Raw genomic sequence first — 22,550 nt, forward strand, 5'->3', positions numbered from 1 at the left:
CACATTGGGAAGATCACACAGCTGGCACAATGCTGCTGATTGCTGGTGTGAGGCCTCAGTTCCTCATCCAGTGTGCATCTCCACAAGGCTGCTTGAGTGCCTTAATGATATGGTGGCCGGCTTCCCACAGAGTGGTCATCCTGACAGAGAGAGAGGCAGATGGAAGCTGCATCCTTTTGATGGTCTTGTCTCAGAAGTCACAAGGTCTCACTTCCACAGCCTTTATTCACTGGCTGTGAGTCATTCAGTTCAGCCCAAATTCAAGGGGAGGGAGTTAGTCCCCGTTTTGAAAGGAGAAGCATCAAATAATTTGCAAACATATTTTGAAACCGCCAGTGGTTATATTTTCATGCAGATGATTTTAAAGCATATAACTTCTTTTGAAGTACATTTATACAAAGTAAAATTCACAAATTTTAAATGTACAGCTTAGTGACTTTTCACATGAGTAAATGCCGTATAACCATCACCTAGATCAAAGTATGGAATGTTTTCAACACCTCAGAATGTTCTGTCATGGGAATCTCATGAATTTGAATGTTTTATGTACACAGTTATCACATACAATAAAGACAGCTTTAGTTCTTCCTTTCCAGCCTTTGAACAATAAACTTTCATTTATTGTTCTTGACTTACTCTACTATCAAGGTTGAATAGATCTGGTATGAGTGGGCATCCCTGCCTTGTTCTAAACTTAGGGGGAAATGTGTTCAGAATTTTACTGTCTTTATCGGTAGAGTTTTTAATAGATAACTTTTATCAGATTGAGAAAGTCTTCTACTCTTGGTGTGATTGAGTTTTGGAAATAGAAGAGTAAGTAGAATCACAAGTCATAACTTGTGACAAGTAGAATCACAAGTCATAGCTTGATCATAGGTTTAAGCATTTCCCAGAGTACTGACTTTAGCTGTGAATGTTCTTTATCTAATCTACAAAAAAAGAAAATTGTACTAGGCCTACACATGGAAAATTATTGTCCAGGCGGTCTGCGATCTCCAAATATGTTGATCTTCACATGTATATTGGTTTGTCAGCTCCTTGGAATTGGAAATTGTCAGACTTCTTCACATGCAACCTTAATTCTGCATGGTGCTTCCATATTTAGGTCAATTACAAAAGTCTATTTAATTACCTTATGCCCAAAGTATGGTTCTGTGCCATGGTGGCGGGGTGTGGGAGAGGGGGTTTGAGGAGAAATGGAAGGGAGAAGACAGAGGAAGCCTAGGTGCCAGCGGTACCGGCAGCAGCAGCATGTAGAGAAGTCAGTTCTCACAGCCAGAGACTCACGGAGCCACCCAAGCCGGGTGTGGCTGACATTTGTGAATTGGCATTCTGTAAGTCAGGGCTCTATAAACCTTGCCACGTGTGGTGAGAATTTTTAAATGTCTCAACACCCAATTCACATGGCTTTAAAAGCAATAAATTTTAAAACAAGAACGTTTAAGTGGCACTGACAAAGTGTCCTCAGATTCATTATCGCATTTACTCTTCAGCGCAGCCCTGTGAGGTTCACATCCAGGCCTCACAGAGGACACTGAGGCCGAGAGACACGCTGGGTCCTGCCCGAGATGGCACAGCTTGGCTTCGGTGCCCCGGACTGAGCCACAACTTAGGGCATGTGCTCTTTTCATTGTATTATGTTGGCAACGACTGCCTGACAACTTTTTATATGGTTTTAAAAAGTCCCTGCAGCAGATGTGTCTCTGCTGAGTGTAACTTGAGGTGTTAGTTGGTTTCACGTAATTGAAGCGCCTCATTCTCAGTCCCCAGGTTTTGGTCACGGTGTGTTTAGCCATTTGGCTGAACAAATACAGGGATTGTTTCTTCCTCCTCCTCTCAGCACATGCACCTTTTTCACATTTTATGAATTTTGCTCCAGTTGTCCAAGCATGAGAGAGGGGGGAAATCTGGAAAAGGAATACTAATTCTGTAACTTGGCAAAGACTGTCTGCCATAAGTCAAACAGTCAGTGAAAATCACCAAGCGTCTGCGTTTCATTTACGTTCCCATCACCAAGTACAAGGCCCTGCCTTGGGCACTTTGAGGGCCATAACTGTGGAATATTTCAGAGAGCAAGTCTCAATTTACTAGTTAGTCCCTAAGGGAGATGTTGGGACCACTCTTGTTTTAAAAGTGGTAAAACACACTAGGCCACTGTAGGACATACACATTTTAGATGTCAGATTGATTTTCGGGCAGGCAGTGGTCTGCAAAGCTGGTAGAGGAGTGCCTTTGGATAGGGGACATGTCAACATTGATGGGGGCAGGGTTCCTGAGCTCTGTCTAGAGTGAAAACCCCATGTGCCACCAGGCACCTCCAAGAGCTGGAGGAGAATGGCACCAGAGAGCAGCAGGACCCGGTGAGCCATCACAGAGGGACCCTGTGGTTTCAGAGGTGACCACAGATACTGCTGAAGGGCTGGACAGAGAGCAGCTGGCTCTGCTGGGTGTGGCCAGTGTCACTGTGGGGTACAGGCCCAGCAAGGACAGCAGTGGGGCTCGGCGCTCACATAACAAGCTCTGACCTCTGGGGAAGGCAGACTCACATTTCCTCAAGGTTCTCTATTTGTACCAGATGAACTCACTGTCAAATATGAAAGGGCATCATTCCAAGGGCCGTTGAGAGAGTCTCGTTTACTATGTAAACAAGGACAGAAGGCATCAAAGCCAGAATGCCATTATTCCTTGGCTTCTGAACGTTCAATTGGAACTGCTCGCCCCCTGATTACTATTATCCTTAAAATACTGGTTGGATTGTCCCATGAACGTGAAAGTTTATAGCAAAGAGTGATTTTTCCAACAGAGGAGCTGAGATGGTATCTGAGTTTGGCTTCTGTCTCCTTAATTTTCTGAGGGTCCCTCAGGGAAGACCCCAGTGGTCGGCAGAGTGGGTAGGATTTAGGCTTTTTCAGGGCTTTGATTAGTCTAAAATCTTTTTCTTTCTTTCTTTTTTTTTTTACAGCTCCCTTAGAGATTAATTTTGAGGTGCCCCTGCCATGACTTTTCTGACTGCCTGTGTGGCCTTCAAACCTGCCCACCACAAGTTTAAGAGTGAGTCATTTCCCCACAGGTAGGAGTGTAAGAAGAATCTTAGCCCCCACGGGGAGGGTCAAGAGAGCAAACACGAGAGGACTTGTTCCTTACCAGAGGTCGCCTCCAAAACAGTGAGGTGTTCCAGTGATCATTCCTGACTGATAACTTCCTGAGCTAATTATTTTCTCCAGTAAACCAAGTCTATATGAGATATCATAGAAAATGAGTTTTTTAGACTTTCTTCCACAAAACATGTCTTTTCTTGTTTTCCAGCAGCATTTGCATTGTTTTACCCTGATCTCACTTATTCACAATTTGTGACATTTTTTCAAATGTCACCTTGGTTCACCTTTTTTTCATGTTGTCTTCTGGTCCTCTGAGATAACGCTTTTAGAATTTTACCATTCTTCTGTGAGGCCTGTGTCTATTTCTGTGAGAAGAATTCCATGTGGAGGAGGTGAGGTCCCAGTGTTCTGATTTGGAGAAGCCCATGATTGCTCATTCTTTTCAGATCCTGTCTTTGCCAGATGTACGGAATACCTTCTTGTGACATGTACAGCTCTTCCAGCTGAGCATAGAAGCAGGCACCTCACCTTTTTATCAAATAATTGACTCAGAACTTTAAGCAAGACAGATACAAGTATCTCAAGACCTGAATTGTTGTTTAATTTACGAGGTGTTGTGTTTCGTTTTGCACACTAATTACAATGCACAATTAAGAACAGTGTAGGATGGGCTAAGAAAGAAGGTGATGAAACTCTGCTGCAGAATGCCCTCTCAGCAAACTTTCACAGGGCCTGGGCTGTAGCAGAGTCATATGGAGAAAAGCCATGGGCTTTGATTCCAATGACTACTTCTCATCTCTTTCTCTTATTTACTGATTTGGGCTCTTCATGAAAGGGATGTTTTTCTAGTCCTCTCCAACTCTTGCTCATAGATAGTTTAATAGTTAAGTCAGAAATGTCTTAAATGAGAAAAGCTTCATCCTATTTAGATTTCTAATTACTCTGTGGAATTTGAATTCCACATAATTTGAGATTGCTTTAAGAGTCCACTAATACCCAGTGCTGGAGCACTCTCTCATCACTTATAACGGGGCACTAAATGTCAAATGTTCCTCTAGTGATTTATGTTCCTATTTCACAGCTTGCCTTAATTGCTTTTTACATAAATCTGAGAAACAGTGATTAAAGTATTGCTGACTTTGGCACATTTATCATTAGTTTGTAATATCTTCTGATACAATGTTAAGTGCTTGGCTAACAGAGATGAAGCAATACTTTAGTCACAGGGCTTCCCTGCCATGGAGAAGGCTGTCCCCAGCAGGGAATGGTGAGTGGTGCCGACTGTCCCTGTCTCAGAAGAGCCCATCTGTTTCCTAGGAATTCGCACCCCACGGCGAGAAATGACATCACTTTCTGCCTTTCCTACGGGGTCACACTCACTAGATAGAAAAGATGATGCGATATCCTCTTTCGTGTTAATTTTTATAACAGTGAATACTCAAGAAATGGGATCAGCCCTCAGTTTCTCCTCATATTTCGGCCCTAAAGCCCTGGTAACTGTGAAAACTGCTCCTGAGGATGAAATGGGCAGGATCTTTGAACTAAAAAGCAATAGCAAATGTGTGGTGCCTGCTCCATGGGCATTCTGTTTCTGAGAACGTGTTGTCCTGCCCCAGTCTGGCTGTCTGTTCTTTTGTAGGGTCACACAAGAGGTGGGAGGACCATGGCAAGAAGTGCTCCAGTCTTTATAGATGTTCTTTTCCCAGAAAATGGGTAAAAACTATGTTTTTAAATATCCTGGAATGACAATTCAAAACACAATGGAGAAGAAGGAAGGAAGGAAGGAAAGAAAAAAAAATAAAGAAAGAAGGAAAGAAAGAAAGATGGAAGGAAGGAAGGAAGGAAGGAAGAACGAAAGAAATGGAAAGAAAAAGTGAGTCACAGGCACAGCAACTGTGGAGATAATCTGAATCAGCAGCAATGCCTTGAAGCTCTTCAGAAATCTTCTCATTCCCCAATTAGAAACTGACCAAGTGGTCTATTAAAAACTCTCAGGCTTCATTCTACAAGATCATCACCAGGCATGGCCTTTGCTAAGCCATGAGGCTGCAGCAGGGGCTTTGCATGGACCCTGGAACCTGGGACTGACTGTGCCTCAGCCATCAGCACTGCCTTCCCTCCTGATGGCCTTGGCCTCTGGCCCAGAGCTCTTTCCCAAGGCTGGCTGCCCCTCCATCAAACATGCATGTGGATGTGATCAGACAACAGGCTGAGTTCTTCCAGTGTCCTCTCCCATCTCCAGAGCTTTGCCCCTTCCCCTCTTCACAAACACCTGCCCGAGTCCCTCCTCAGGGCTCCTGTTGCCTGTTCCCTCTCTCTGTGAAGCCACCAGTAGTCCATGTGCAGTAAAGGGTTAACTCAGCAAGTCTGGAGCATTCAAACTCTGCCCGTTGAAAAACATGCCTCACCCTTGGCCAGTTTCTGGGAGGTGACCTCTAAGTGCTCAAAACATCCCGCCTTACAAAAGCATCTGTGTGTACCTGACTGTGTGTCTCGGGCCACACCAGAGTGTGTGTGCTCCCCATGGGATTATTTCAGGGTGGAGGGCTTGGCACATGCTGTCTCCATTGACCGCTGAGGAGGCTGGAGACTGAGTAACTATGGTCAGTATATGGTATGAGGAGAGAATCTACATCTGTTCCCCACCTATTGTGCCTGCATCACTGACTAACCAGTTTTCCTTCCCTCATAAATAGTGATGCTGCCCATAAACCCTTATTCTGGGAGTGGAGCAGAGGAAGGGTCCCTGCAAGCAGCCTGTGCTCTCCAATTCATCTACCTACTCTTATAACAGACCTATATCTGCATAGAGGTCTATAATATCTTTAAATTTTTCCAATATTCTTTATATTTAAAGACTTCATGGTGAGTATTGGTGCTTACCTACAGGATATTTTAGCAAAGCTTTGTTCAATCCTGCTCTCCAAATCCCATGGGGCTTTTGATTTGAATTTAAACGTATTTGAATTGAAACTCTTGCCACTTATTCAAGTCTACTTTTATTGCTGTCTGTAAAGGTTTATGTTTTATGTCATGAAAGCCTCTGTACTATTTTTTCTTTTGGATTTTTAGTTACTGTACTGTTGTAAATGAAATTCTCCACCAGCAGCATCTTGGTTTTCTAACCTGGCTTTGCTGTGACCAGCATGTAGTTATAGACAGATGTTAACGTATAAAAACCATGACCTGTTTCTAGGTTTGAAACTTCTGTATAAGCAATCAGCAAGTCAGAAAGTACCATGACTACTATTTGCTAAGAATCCTGTGCTAGGCGCAACCCCCAACATTTAAAACTTCCCTAAGGACACACTAAATCGAGGGGAAAACCCATCCAACAGTTCCAACTTGCCATTGGCCGTGATGTAGCTTCTTTCACCTTTACAGCTCTCGTGCAGTTACCCTAAAATGCAAATAGGAAACCACATGAATTCTTTGGGTCACCAGGTTTTTCATGCGTGATTAGAACAGTCCAGCCAGCCAACTTGCAGCCCTTCCAATACAGGGAAAGAAACAAACAGAAATCAAGGCAAGAAGTCCTGGCCATGCTCTCCTTTGGCTGGAGGCATAACAATATTGATAGTTTTGCGAGAGCAATAAGGAAGGAAAAAAAATGCCTTTGCATGTCCCCAGGTCATAGCATGAAAAATAAAATCATTTTGAATCACAGAGAAGTGGACCGATTCAGGTCCTCACAGTCTTTTACAGGTCAACATTTTCTCAAGAGGGAGAATCCTTCACTCATTCTGTTTTTTTTGTTTTGTTTTTGAGATGGAGTCTCGCTCTGTCTCCCAGGCTGGAGTGCAGTGGCGTGATCTCAGCTCACTGCAACCTCAACCTCCCGAGTTCAAGCGATTTTCCTTCCTCAGCCTCAGCCTCCGGAGTAGCTGGGATTACAGGCATGCACCATCACTCTCAGCTAATTTTTTATATTTTTAATAGAGATGGGATTTCACCGTGTTGGCCAGGCTGGTCTCAAACTCACTTGAGGAAGTGATCTGCCCGTCTTGGCCTCCCAAAGTGCTGGGATTACAAGAGCGAAACACTGCATGGGGCCCCTTCACTCATTCTTGAGATAAGACCATGGATTTCAGAATGGACTGGCTCCTTCGGCAGTGTGAGAACTAGACCTACGAGATGTCACTAAAGTCTTTTATTCTTTTGACTGGAACCACAGATCAGCCTGATGTTCTCATCACCCCCACAGCAAGTTTCACATAGATTTAATGAGCAGGTAGAGCCATTTTATTCTGAAGAGGCTGATCCAGTTTGGAAGTGTTTCCAAGCTTTCCAAAATTATCATGTTTTACATTTATTATAGAACACATTTCAAATGTTATTTACATATTTTTTCTATTTCTGTAAATTTTCACACATATGGAAGCTTTTTAACACTGCTGACCAGTACCTGCACTCAGGGATTTTATGCATACCTGTGTTTTTTAATCACAGGTTTCCACCTCTTAACAGAGACCTCAAAGGAGGCAGAAAGAATCACTCCCCACTGACCTGAGGGACAAAAGGGAAAGAGAGAAAGGGAGGGAAATGACTCACAAAAAAACGCTGGTGTCTCTTCACAACTATGCCTAAGCTCAACCATGTGGCTTTGCCTTTTTTTCTCTTAACACTTTCTTTCACAGAGCAGAAGTTTTATTTATATTTTTAATAGAGATGGGATTTCACCGTGTTGGCCAGGCTGGTCTCAAACTCACTTGAGGAAGTGATCTGCCCGTCTTGGCCTCCCAAAGTGCTGGGATTACAAGAGCGAAACACTGCATGGGATAAAGTCCAACTTACCTATTTTTTTCCCTTCATAAATTATGCTTTTGATGTAGCATCAAAAGCTCAGAGTCAAATCCAAACTCATGTAAATTTTCTTTTATGTTATCTTGTAGAAGTTTTATACTTTTATGTTTTACACTTAGGTCTATGACCCATTTGTAGTTAAGTTTGTGAAGGGTGTGAAGTCTTTGTCTAGATCCTTTTTTTCTTTTGCACATGATGTCCAGTTGTTCCACCACCATTTGTTAAAAAGACTGTATCTTTGGGCCTGGCACAGTGCCTCACACTTGTAATCCCAGCACTTTGAGAGACCAAGGCGGGCAGATCACCTGAGGTCAGGAGTTCAAGACAGCCTGGCCAGCATGATGAAACCCTGTCTCTACTAAAAATACAGAAATTAGCCATATGTGGTGGCAGACACCTGTAATTCCAGCTACTTGGGAGGCTGAGGCTGGAGAATCGCTCAAACCCAGGTGGTGGAGGTTAAGGTAAGCTGAGACTGCACCATTGCACTCCAACATGGGCAACAAGAGCAAAATTCTGTCTAAAAAAAAAAGACTGTCCCTTTGTCCATTAACCTGCATTTCTTCTTTGTCAAAAAATCAGGTGACTATACATTTACATGGGTCTATTTTCAGGCTTTCTATCCTCTTACATTGATTTATCTATCTGTTCTCTCACCAATACCAGACTTTCTTGTTTACTGTAACTTTAAAATAAATCTTAAAGTTGGGTAATGTCATTCTTTCTCTTCTTCTTCAATATTCTACTGATCTATCCACAGATATTTTGCCATTTCATGTAAACTTTAGAATTGATATGTTGATATCCACAGAGTAATCTGCTGAGATTGTGACTAGAATTGCACTTAATCTATAGATTCCCAGATGGGAAGAACTGACCTTCTGACAGTATTGAGTCTTCCTATCTACAAACATTAAACATCTCTCCATTTATTTAGATTTGTTATTTCTTTCATCAGAGTTTAGTAGTCTTCCTTCATATAGATCTTACACCTAGTTTGTTAAGTTATGCCTAAGTGTTTCACTTTTTTAGTGCTAATGTAAATGGTGTTTTGCTTTTCATTTCTATTGTTTATTGCTGATATATAGGAAACCAATTGACTTTTGGATATTAATTAACCTGCATCCTGTAACCTTTCTTTAATGACATATCAGTTCCAGGAGAATTTTTGTTAATTATTTGAGATTTTCTACTGAAGAATGTAGAATAATGTCATTGTTTCTTCCTCCCCAATCTGTATACCTGTTATTTCCTTTTCTCGTTGCATTGTATTAACAAGGACTTCAGTATAATGCTGAACAGGAGTGAAGAGCAGGGACACCCTGGCTTTATTCCCAATTTTAGGAAGAAAACATATAGTTTCTCACCATGAAGTATGATGTTAGCTGTAAGCATTTACAGATGTTCTTTATCAATTTGAGAAATGTTTCCTGTATTCCTAGTTTGCTAAGAGTTTTTAATAGAAATAGGTGTTAGATTTTGTCAAATGTTTGTTCTGCATCTATTGATATGATCATTTAATCTGATTCTTCTTCTTTAGCTTGGTGCTATGATAGATTGCACTAATTGGTTTTTGAATGTTGAACCTTGCATACCTGACATACACCTCATTTGATTGTGGTCTATAACTCTTTTTACACATGGTTGGATTCAATATGCCAATAATTTGTTGAAGATTTTTGCATCTATGTTCTTAAGAAATACTTGTCTGTAGCTTTCCTTTCTTGCAGTATCTTTATCTGGTTTTGGTAGTAGGGTAATACTGGCCTCATAGAATGAGTTAGGAAGTGATCCTTATACTTTCATTTTCTGGAACAAATTATGAATAACTGATATCAATTATTCCTCAGTTGTTTGGTATAATTCACCTTTGAACTCCTCTAAACCTGGTGCTTTCTGTTTTGGAAGTTCATTGATTATCAGTGCGATTTCTTTAGTAGATATAGGCCCATTCAGATCATCTGTTTTGCCTTATGTGAGCATTGGTAGGTTCTGTCTTTCCATGAATTGGTTCTTTTCATCTAAGTTGTACAATTTATGGGCATAGAATTGTTCATAATATTTCTTTATTGTCCCTTTAACATCCACTTGATCAGTAATGATGATTCCTCTTTCATTTCTGATATTAGTAATCTGTGTCTTCTTTCCTTTTTCTTAGCCTGGATTGAAGAATTTTAAAATTATTTTTAAGTAAAAACATGCATGGGGCCGGGCGCAGTGGCTCACACCTGTAATCCCAGCACTTTGGGAGGCCAAGGCAGGTGGATCACGAGGTCAAGAGATTGAGACCATCCCGGCCAACATGGTGAAACCCCGTCTCCACTAAAAATACAAAAATTAGCTGGGCGTGGTGGCACCAGCCTGTAATCCCAGCTACTTGGGAGGGTGAGGCAGGAGAATGGCTTGAACCCCGGAGGCAGAGGTTGCAGTGAGCTGAGATCATGCCACTGCACTCCAGCCTGGCACCTGGTGAGGATGCAAAACTCTATCTCAAAAAAAAAAAATTTAAAAAACCACGCATGAGCATATTTGCAAAGACGTCCCTTGGTTACTGCAGCACCAGCCCCACCCTCAGTCATCCTGCAGCCTGTGCTTCCGCTCTTTTACAGGAAACTTGAGGAGTTCCTCAACATCTGACTCTCTGAGTATTACATTTCATTGCTCCTCTGAACTAGGGCACTCAGGGAAATTTTTCCACTGAAAGGTAACATACTAATTTCTTTGCAAATAAGGACAGAAGAGAGAATCTCGCACTTCACACTAATGAAAACAGTGTGTGGTTTTGTGCTTTGGAAACCTAGCAAGGCCAAGCAAGCTTCTTTCTGAGCAGCAGCACTGCACTGCCTCTGCCAACTGTTAACATCCCCAGCCTTGAAAGTCAAATAAAAGTCAAAGTGGACAAGCGGGTATTGTGTGGAAGGATGAGAAGGGATAGGAGAATCCACCTAGCTCACTGTGGCATGATGAAACAGAGATACAGATTTGAGAGTTATTCAAGGTATCAGGAATTTGACTTATACTTGCCCCCTCTCCACAGAATACTGTGAATACACACAGAAGCTGGGCATTAATGTGATGTTACACAACCCTCAAGAGGTTGCTACAAGTTGTCTCTCTTATCCATTTATTTTTTTCATGCCAAAGATAAAGCTATGGCATAAAGTTATATCTACAAGTACTTGAAGGAATTTAAATATCTATTAGTAACATATGGTCCATATATTATTAATATTCATATGGAAATAACCTACACAGAAATGACCACATTTCATCAGTACTATGAAGATTCTATTGATTCATTCACATTACATTAGAAAAATGTGCCTATCTAGCACAATAAAATCTGAGCACATTTAACTGAATATATGAACCGAATTTTGATTTCCAAATCTTAAAGTTCATTAATACACATAGTGAAAGCTCACGTATATCATTATCTTGCAACCTTAGCATAAGGTGATTTTACCATATCTCACAGAGTATTCAATTCTTTAACTTCCTCTTTTTTTAGGTTTTAAAAGCCTTTATTTTTTAAAGTTACTATGTGCATTATAGAAAACTGAAAAACACAAAAAGCAAAGAACAAAGTCATCCACAATCATAAGCAGTTTACAGTTTAACATGTCCTTCTAGGTCCATGTGGTTGTAGATGTTAGGATTCATTCCATAAATTTCCAGTGAATGAGTGGGCCAAGGGGTCTTGAGCCACTCACAGAGAGAGAGAACAGCTACACGATCCTGTAGCTGACTAGTTTGCCCTCTCCCCATTTAGTCGGTATAGATTTAATAACAGAGGCTCTAAGTCAACACACTTGTAGAGAAAAATTAAAGGCCAGGTTTGGATGCCCAAAGCAAACACCATTAGTGAATAATCTCCCTAGTCGACCTCCCCCAAGGGGACCATCTGGCTCAAAGGTTAGTTTTAGGACCACATGAGTAAACAACCTAGCTAGGTAAACTACTCACAATCCTTTGTATTTGCACCTTAATCTCTCTGGCTCCTGCAAAGAGACTCTGGCTACTTCAGCCAAGAATTGTAGAAAAAACCCTTAGGCCTTCCAAAAGGGTTTGAGACTACATCCTATAACTTTCTGTACTATTTTTCCTTTAATAATTTTGCCACCACACTGAGTGAATTCCCACATGTAGACACAACAGTTAATTTTATGGCACTGAGATCATACAGTATATATCATGCTTTTTCACACATCTTGAGTATTTACCAATTCAATATCTCAAAGCTATATGAGTACTTTGATAACCAAGAATACACTACACCAACTTAATCTGTTAGAAAAAATGTAATCCTGCCTTTCTTGGGACAAAAATGTCATACAAGACAAAAATGGTGACATGCCTCTAGATAAAAGCGTTGGCAGAGTTTTGATTAAAATACTGCATTCGCTTAATACTCAATTTAAAATGAAATACACTAATGATAATGTTTCTAAGAGAATTCATTAGCAAATCTATACTATTAAAATATTAACAAGGTATGTTTTCATTGAATTACTTAATGCATTCCTATGGTACAGCTAAAAAGGGTGCACATACATCAATGGCTATCATAAACATGTAAATATGGACACATCTGCAAACATCACTCTCTTTATACTTCCTTCTGCTCCTCTGTTGCCAAGCTAATGAACAAGTCCTGGCATACACTGCTCAGAGGTGGTTTAGCAATTCCATGTCAGCTGGGTGTGGTGGCTCATGCCTGTAATCCCAGCACTTTGGGAGGCCAATGCTAGCGGATCACTAGATCAGGAGTTTGAGAACAGCCTGGCCAACATGGTGAAACCCCGTCTCTACTAAAGATACAAAAAATTAGCCAAGCGTGGTGGCAGGTGCATGTAATCCCAGCTATTCGGGAGGCTGAGGCAGAGGAATTGCTTGAACCTGGGAGGTGGAGGTTGCAGTGAGCCAAGATTATGCCACTGCACTCCAGCCTGGGTGACAAGCCAAGACTCCGTGTCAAAAAAAAAATCCTTGTCCAAGTTGCATCTTTTCTATAAACTATAACAAAAAAATTACAAATTGGGTAATTCACTAGTTCTAGTTTTTATCACTGGCCACAAAAAGAAGAAAAAGAAATGATCTTTGAAGACACAAGTTTGAAATTAACATTGATCTCTGAAGATATCAAGTCATATTATACAGTTCAACAGCTAGAATTGGAACTTTCTTTTCAAAGTCAGAGAGTCAGGGCCACTCAGCCCGGAGCATGGCTCCTTAGTGGTGCACTGCAGTGCAGGCATTGGCAAGTCCGGGACCTTTTGTCTGGCTGATATCTGCCTCTTGCTGATGGACAATAGGAAAGACCCTTCCGTTGATATCAAGAAAGTGCTGTTAGAAATGAGAAGTTTCGGATGGGGCTGATCCAGACAATAGACCAGCCGCCCTTCTCCTACCTAGCTGTGATCGAAGGTGCCAAATTCAACATGGGAGACTCTTCCATGCAGGATCAGTGGAAGGAGGTTTCCCACGAGGACCTGGAGCACCCACCCGAGCACGTCCCCCAACCTCCCACACCCCCACCCCCACCCACACCCCCCGCCTCCGGCCACCAAACGAATTCTGGAGCCACACCATGGGAAATGCAGGGAGTTCTTCCCAAACCACCAGTGGGTGAAGGATGAGACCCAGAAGGATAAAGACTGTCCCATCAAGGAAGAAACAGGAAGCCCCTTAAATGCCGTACCCTACAGCTTGGAAAGCATGAGGCAACACACTGACGTTAGAAGTGGGGTCGTGAAGGGAAGTCTTCGAGGTGCCCAGGCTGCCTTCCCAGCCAAAGGGGAGCTGTCCACCTGCGAAGAAGGAGGACCATGCACTGACTCTCTGAAAGCCCTTCTTGGTCAAAATGTGCGTGGCCATGGTCTTCACGGCCGGTGCGCACCTCTGTTACAGGGTTCTGTTCAACAGCAACATGTAACCTGACCCTCCTCCACTCCACCTCCACCTCTGCCCGCAGAGCCCACCCCGACTAGCAGGCATGCCGAGATAGGTAAGGGCCGCCGGACCGCGTAGCCAGCCAGGCCCCAGAAGGATGTTGATTCTGCACTGAAATCCTTCTTCCCTGGGTGTGTGTCTTATCCCTCATCCTTTTACTTTTTGCCCCTTCCCCTTTGAGTACCAAATCCACAAGCCATTTTCTGAAGAGAGCGAAGGAGAGGATCCTGCTGGTGGCACAGAGGGAAGGGGCCTACATCTGTCTCGGGGCTCGCCCCACCCCAGGGCTCCCTTCTAGAGCAACCCAGGCGGGCGGCACACCAACAGCCCCCCTCAAATCCGCAGGGAGCAACTCTCCACTCCATATTTATTTAAACAAAATTTCCCCCAAAAGCATCCATAGTGCACTAGTGTTTTCTAGAGGATCACGAGGTCATTAGATCAAGACCATCCTGGTCAACATGGTGAAACCCCGTCCCTACTAAAAATACAAAAAATTAGCTGGGCATGGTGGCGCATGCCTGTAATCCCAGCTACTCAGGAGTCTGAGGCAGGAAAATTGCCTGAACCCAGGAGGCAGAGGTTGCGGTGAGCCGAGATTGTGCCATTGCACTCCAGCCTGGGTAACAAGTGTGAAACTCCGTCTCAAAAAAAAAAAAAAATTTTTTTTTGATGTCAGCCTTATATCAAGGGCTTTATGAAAAAGCACAATAATAAATCCTCAGGTAGTACTGGGAATGGAAGACTTTGCTATGAGCCTGCTGCATCAGACCAGTACTGGGAAGGAGGACGGTTTTAAGCAGTCGTTATTAGTGATATTGTGAGTAACTTGAGAAGATAGAACAATGCTATAATATATAATGAACACATAGGTATTTAATAAGAAACATGGGCCCGGCGCAGTGGCTCACACCTGTAATCCCAGCGCTTTGGGAGGCTGAGGCTGGTGGATCACTAGGTCAGGAGTTCAAGACCAGCCTGGCCAACATGGTGAAACCCTGTCTCTACTAAAAATACAAAAATTAGCTTGGCATGGTGGTGCATACCTGTAATCCCAGCTACTCCGGAGGCTGAGGCAGGAGAATTGCTTGAACCAGGTCCAAGAGGCAGAGGTTGCAGTGAACCAAGATCGTGCCACTGCACTCCAGCCTGGGCTAGAGAGCAAGACTCATTTCAAAAAAAACAAAAAACATGATGTGAGATGACTTTGTCCCGCTTATTCTCCTCCCTGTTATCTGCTAGCTCTAGTTCTCATCACTGCTCCCCCACGTGTATTAGAATGTATGCAAGGTCTTCTTGTGTCCTGATGAAAAATATGAGCTTGAAATGAGAAAATAAAGAAATAAAATCATTATTTTTACACTCCAGAAGGAATAAACATTTTAGATTAGTTTGTGACTACTGACCTGTCTCCTGTTTACACCATCAGAAAAGCTGACACAATAGCTGTTTTCCTGGAAGCCTTTTCCTGGCAGTCACAACAGGAAGAGGCCTGTGGAGAACCGCAGGGGGCAGGGTGGTGCACTCCCATTAGGCTGCCACACTTAAGGTTTGTAACAGGAAAAAAACACCAATGATTCAGTCTTTGGCATCTCCCACTGCATCTGCACTGATGGCAAACATAGCTTCGGCTTCAGGAAGACAGGGAGAGTCGTAGATTTTGCAGATTCTGGTTTCTTCTCTTCCTTTCCTCAGATACAATCTGGTTGTCGATGCATGGGCAATGATATTTCCTCCAGTAGGTTTTTTGGGATGGGCAGCAAACACGGCTGCTCCATCCACCTAGGCTACCACCTGATTAGTGATTACCACTGCAACACCAAACTCATCAGCAAGTCGCAGAAGCATCCGCAAAAACCCGGCCAAGTGCATCTGCCTGGCTGAAAGCTCACTTCGACCCGAGTAGTCTGTTCTGTAAAGGGTGGTGGCACTGATTCTCCTATCGTGGCTGATGCTTGATAAAGGAGCTGGGTCTGGCAGTCTGTGTTGAACGCTTGAGCGTATGCTGCATTATGCAGGACATCACTGCCAGAGAGACTATACCTCTCAGCCACTGCTAGCAGCCTTTCTGCCCTAAAGTACCCTTGGTGTCAATGTACATGGCCTTTCCTTCACCTCCACCTCGGTCAATGGGAAGCTGGCAGGTGACAGCCAGTGTATGTGTGACAGATCTGGGTCTTCCCAGTTCGGAATGCTCCAAATGTTTCTGTGATCCATCCAGTCTTAATTCTACCTTGAAGTAGTTTGTCAAACTCTTTGGAGCCAGTAGTGATCTGTGTGATCTCTGGCCGCCTTTGGTGGAATTCAGTTGCATGCTGAAACCTGCTGGAACTAATTTAGCTGCTTCAGCCAGAATTGTATCAGCTTTGGCTTCCTGATACCCCTCGTATTTATTAGCTCCTTCTTTGGTGCATAGGCAACAGTCTCCACAGTATGGAATCCAGCTTCTTCCGATTTTTTTCACATCATTGGCATTTATGCCACACTGTTCTAACCGTGAAATGGGTTGTAGGCCAGACTTTTCTTCTTCCACTGAAGAAGAAGCTGCATCTACATTGCCATTACTAGGGCTGCATGCTCCGACTTCAGCTGTGGGCCTGGCACATGCACAACTGGTGTGGACCCCAACACCCCTGGGTTGCGCCCCACTTCTCTACTTGCTTGCCCCAGCCTGCTGCACACACCCCAGGTGAATTTCAGCCCCCAGCTGCACGCCTGGGCTTGGTCTCTGGCAGCTGCCATGCTCCCCAGGACATTCATAAAGCTTAGATGTTGCAAAATAATGAGCTTTGTCCAGAATTACACACAGGCACTTTACTAAAAATGCTATGGTTACCATCTGAAGCTGTCTTCTAGATGTGAAGATACTGGCAAGGAGCCCTTTCCTTCACCCTTCCTTTTCTCCGTCTTCCACTATCCCAGTGACTAAGTATAGGACTATATCTGGCTCCAAGAGGCGGAGTAACGAAGGTCACTCCCAGAAGACAGGCCTTCCTAAAATCTAACAAAAGAGATAGATTGTTTTACTACATCTATTTTTTAACATACTTTGAGCATTAGGGCTTGTCTTTAGTAGCCACTATTAGCTGGGTGCAGTGGCTCACACTTGTAATCCCAGCACTCTGGGAGGCTGTAGATTAAGCTGAAAGTTTCTAATAAACACTAGCAAAACACCTTTTGCAATTTCTTCCCTCTCACCACCCTCAACCCAATAAACGAGTACAGAGATTATACTGTTTGCAGAGATAGTTCAACAAATCCACTTCCAAACAGTATTTCCCATCTGTTTTGTTTAAAGCTATTTACAAATTTTAAAAATGTGATTATTCTACTTCTAATAATCACATGCCAGGTGCAGTGGCTCATGCCTGTAATTCCAGCACTTTTGGAGGCTGAGGCAGGTGAATCATTTAAGGTCAGGAGTTCAAGATCATCCTGGCCAACCTGGTGAAACCCCATTTCTCATAAAAATACAAAAATTAGCAGGGTGGTGGTGGTGTGCACCAGTAACCCCAGCTGCTGGAGAGGGGAGGCAGAGGTTGCAGTGAGCCGAGGTCACACCACTGCACTCCACTTTGGGTAACAGAGTGAGACCCATCACAAAAAATAAATAAAAATAAAAATAAATAAATGAATAATCAAGCATTTTCAAATGTCTTGAAAGACTAGGTATTTCATTTAACTTGTCCACCATGTACACAGCACCGTTAAATAAAATCGTACACACATAGCAATGGTTATAATCTGAGGTATCTTCTAAAATGACCTTTTTGGCCTTGAACCATTCTCTCCTCACTTTTTTCTCTCTGCCTTCAAACCACTGGACAAGTACAGGCACATGTAATGCTTAGAGACGAACAAATTTCTATCCAAAAGTCATTGACAGAAGACAAGTCTTCCTATAAATTTCAACACAAGGAATAAAAATATACTGATTTTCTTAGTACTTTGCCATACACTGGAAACCTCTTTAACATCTGGAGACTAGATGCTACAAAATTAAGACTCGCTTTTTCATTATATGCACTATATGCACAGCAAAACAAAATGCACAAAACATACAGAAAAATGGCGTCTGAAAATGTCCAAGTATGAACACACTAGCATATTACCTTTTGCAATTTCCTCCCTCTCACTTCCTCTAAGTCGTTGAACAAGTATAGACAGTACTATACTGCTCACAATTCAATTTCCAAAAAAGAGTATTTCCCACAAATTTTAGCAAAAAGATATTTGCAAAGTGTTATGTTGTCACCTCAACATTTAACATGTATCAGGCACTTTAGACATCTAGACAGACTAGATGTTTCAGGTAAGGAGTGATTTTGTCCATTATGTACACCACAGTCTGGAATAAACTGCGCACATGTAACCATAGTTATAATTTGAAAGAGTCTTTGAAATATGGACATTCTGGCCTAGGATCCTTCCCAGCTCCATCAACCCAGTGAGAAAGAATGCTCAACTTTTCAGGAGACAATCTTTTCTTGGAATTTTCAAACAAAATATACGAAATATATGAGTTCACTAACTCTACTTTTGCCATACACTGGCACCCTCTTTAACATCTAGAAAAACTAGATGTAAACTAGGACTCCTTTATATGCACTGTATACAGAGATAAGTAAAACAAAATGCACAGATATAATGGATAATGGTTCATCTTGCCTCACTGTGAGCACAGTGGCACAGAGCTCTCTACACATTAGCCTTCTCTCGACTCCCCTGAACCAGGTTCAAACACACTGCAGGTTACTCAACAGGTGGTTTTGATTCCAGGTTTCGGGGTGCAGGGGAGGTTTAGCTTGCTCCTTGGTGTACTCCAGGCTCTTGGTCTCTCCCTCTCCCAAGAATGGGAGAGGGGACCACACCGGGCACGGTGCACTTGCAAGTAAATACTGGACCCAAAAGGTTTTTGCAGAAAGCGATCTATTTAGGCAGAGAGAAACAGAGAGAAAAAAGAAGGGAGAGAGAGCTAGCTCTCACACTGAGTGAGGAGAAAGAAAAGCTGCTTTCTCCTGAGAAGGGTCCCCAGAGGGGGAAAATCAGGGAAGGAAAGCTCCTCTCACACTGAGTGAGAGAATCCAGAAAGATGGAAACCAGGAGAGAGAAAGCAGCTTCCACAAAGGTAGTGGCAGGGGACCCACGTATGGAATCCAAGGAGGTGAGGAAGAAGGGGACTTTTAACATGGGAGGAATTTCCACCTTCTCTAAGCCCGCTGGCCAATGAAAAGAGTTCCTTTAAACTTCCACTGGAGTGATTGACCTTTGGTCCTTTTCCACATGTGCCAAAGTTAAACAAAGATGGTTAAGTCTCCTGGATGGTGACATGGGGGAAGGTAGGTAAGGTCTGTCGCTAGAAGTTCCTGCCCTAGAAACTACTCCCCTTGTGGACCTGGAAAGAGCACACATTCCCTCAGTTTGGCCATTCTCCCCCAAAAACAACATTTCATACGAATTTTAACAAAAAGATATTTGCAAAACATGTTTGTTATTCCCTCTAACTTTTCCATCTATCAGGCACTTCAGAACACCATGGCTGCAATGGCGGAGACCTCTAGGATTCTCAGCAACGCCAGGTACAAATCATCTGTTACCAATGAACAATGCTGACAAGCTGGCACAGCTCACACCGTGCTCCTCAAATCCACAAGTGCAAAGCACCACTATTAATTAGTCATGACGTTTCATGCTCTGACTAGGGGTCAGCAGTTGCTTTAGCAAAAGAGCTCAGGCCTGACAACACCTACAGGTAACTGATATTTCTGGGTCACAAGACAGGCTTAGATCTAGTTTGAGTAGGTAGTTCCAGTTTTTCAAAGCAGCCGATCCACCCTTTGCCTCCTTGCAGCAGTCGGTGCCATCCCTGCCAGCACTTGGCATCGTCAGTCTTTTAAATTTTGTTCATTCTGTTGAATGTACGGTGATGTTTCATGGCGAGTTTAATTTGCATTTCTCTGATGAGTAATGATATTAAACATATTTCCATATTTCTTGACCATTTTGTATATCCTCTTTGGGGATGTGCCTGTTAATTCTTTTGTCTTAAAAAATTGTCTTTTATTTATTTGAATGTGTTCTTTAGATACTCAGAACATGAGTCCTTTGTTGGACATATGCATTGTGATTATCTTCTCTGAGATTCTGGCTTGTCTTTTCACTCAATAGTGTATTTCAAGGAGTAGAATTTGTTAATTTTAATGAAGATTAATGTATCACTGTTTTCTTTATTGTTAATGCTTATGGGTCATGTCTAAGATGATGAAGGTGAGAACATTGAGGTGGTGTATTCGAAGACTGCCAGTGTACCGAAATTTGAAATCGTGAAGTCTGACAACAAGGATGACGACATTGATATTGATGCCATTTAAGCGGAGGGATGCAACCTAGCTTAGCAGTGTAATGCTGCACATTTTTCCATTATCAGCCAGAAGAGCAACATGTATGTGCAAAAGCTAAAATGGCTTAACACCATGCTACACATTGAACTAAAAATCTATTACTGTGGGTGGTCTGTAATTAAGCCCAATGAGACATCTAGGGAGTCCATACACATCAGTGAGCAGAGGTAGTTTGCTTATTTATAGCATGTTTCTTCTTGAAAAAACTAGTGGTGGACACATTTCGATCACATTTATACATTTATAAAAATAAAGATTTGATTTCGGTCATTCTACAGATGTTTGGCTCTGAATGACTTAAGGTGAAGTAATTGGCTCCTTTTTTAAATGTTGTGCCATCATTTCACCTGATGAGCATTCTTGGAGCCTGATAGATATTGTTAGGTGCTGAGGCTGTAAAGAGGTCTTCAACAGAAGGTAAAGCAAACTTACTTGTAATTACCTTATTCAGCCAATTAAATATAGAACTAAAGTTTTATCTCTAGTTCCTCAAATCGGCATTCGGTAATGTACGTTGTGAGGTAGATTGATAAATGACAGTGCAACATCCTACCAAGAAGTAAATACGACCTGATGACCTGAGTGTTGTATAAGAAGCAGGTTTTGAAACTTGGAGAGTTATTTTCTTACATCGTGTACACTAGCCCCAAATCGTAGTCTTTGCTATGCATTGTACATTGGATGAGCCAGGGAAATTATTACATTAACATGCATTTTGTATGTATGTAGTAGTTACTTTGTACTGAGAGAATTTGCTTTGGGGTGCAATTAAACAACAAACTTATTTCATTTGGGAGAAAAAAAAAAAGGGCTCAGTGCGGCTGGGCACCGGGGTGGCGGGTCGTTGGACGCTGTGAGTGGCAGGTGTCAGAGGCAGCCGGGAGCTGAGCGGGGCCGCCGGGGTCTCGCCAGGGCCGTAGCAGCAGCAGTTGGGCCCCCTGCCACGGCCGGCGGGCCGAAGAATGCAGAAAGGGGGCCGGGGGGACCCGCCCCCATCCGGTCCCAGCCGTAAACTCCAACGTGGAGAACCTGCCCCCGCACATCATCAGCCTGCTGTACAAGGAAGTGACGACACTGACCACAGACCCACTCGATGGCATCAAGGTCTTTCTCAACGAGGAGGACCTCACCGACCTCCAGGTCACCATCACGGGCCCTGAGGGGACCCCATATGCTGGAGGTCTGTTCTGCATGAAACTCCTGCGCTGGGCATCCTACAGTGCTGCTGACCATCAAGTGCCTGCTGATCCACCCTAACCCCGAGACTGCACTCAACGAGGAGGCGGGCCGCCTTCTCTTTGAGAACTATGAGGAGTATGCGGCTCAGGCCCGTCTGCTCACAGAGATCCACAGGGGCGCTGGTGGGCCCAATGGCAGGGCCGAAGTTGGTCGTGCCCTAGCCAGTTGCACTGCAGCCTCCTCCACGATCCTGGGGCCCCAGGGGGGCCCAGCGGGGGCTGAGGGTCCCATGGCCAAGAAGCTGGCGAGTGAGACAAGAAGCTGGCGGCCAAGAAAAAGACGCACAAGAAGCGGGCACTGCGGCAGCTGTAGTGGGCTCTCTTCCTCCTTCCACTGCAACCCCAGTCTCTCCTGTCCACTCCCTCCAACTCTGTCTCTAAGTTATTTAAATTATGGCTGGGGTCTGGGAGGGTACAGGGGGCACTAGGACCTGGATTTGTTTTTCTAAATAAAGTTGGAAAAGCAAAAAAAAAAAAAAAAAAAAAAAAAAATGACCTATCCCAAGGTCATGAAGATATTCTCTTACATTTCATTCTCAAATCATCATTGTTTTAACCTTCAACACAAGGTATTGATCCATGTCAAATTAATTTTTGTAAATGGGGTGAGCTAAGAGCTTAGTTCATATTTTCCAAATAGATATGGAGTTGATGTAGCATCATTTATTGAAAAAGACATTCTTCATTCACTAAATTGCAGGAGTGGCTTTGTGTGATTCTGTGACCATTTATGTGCAGGCTATTTCTGGATCCACCAGCCTCTTCCATTGGTCTATTTGTCTTTATGCCAATACCACAGTGTCCTAATTAGCAAAGTTTTATTGTAAATCTTGAAATCTGGCATTGAGAGTCCCTCAGCTTTGTTTTTATTCTTTAACATTTGTCTGGGCTCTTCAAGATCCTTCACAATTCTATACAAATACAAGGCAGTGTATTTCTGAACAGGCTCATGAGAAAACACAGCCCATTACACTTAGATAAGTGTTTTGCCACTTGGGTGTTCTAGGGCAGTTTCACAGGAGAGAAATGCTCAGGTGGAACATGCCCAGAACAGGAGG

The 22,550-nt window shown here is 43.0% G+C and overlaps 3 pseudogenes; 2 read left to right on the plus strand and 1 right to left on the minus strand.

The window, feature by feature from the left end:
• Positions 1–1,196: 1,196 nt before the first annotated feature.
• LOC100396098 (tyrosine-protein phosphatase non-receptor type 1-like) lies at positions 1,197–13,836 on the plus strand (annotated as a pseudogene).
• Positions 13,837–15,259: 1,423 nt separating this feature from the next.
• On the minus strand, positions 15,260–19,736 carry LOC100395741 (DNA repair protein RAD51 homolog 1 pseudogene; annotated as a pseudogene).
• Positions 19,737–20,102: 366 nt separating this feature from the next.
• Positions 20,103–21,805, plus strand: LOC100395385 (ubiquitin-conjugating enzyme E2 S pseudogene; annotated as a pseudogene).
• The last annotated feature ends 745 nt before the right edge of the window (positions 21,806–22,550 follow it).

This window comes from Callithrix jacchus, chromosome 1 (genome assembly GCF_049354715.1).
Source record: "Callithrix jacchus isolate 240 chromosome 1, calJac240_pri, whole genome shotgun sequence".
Classification (NCBI taxonomy): Eukaryota; Metazoa; Chordata; class Mammalia; order Primates; family Cebidae; genus Callithrix; species Callithrix jacchus.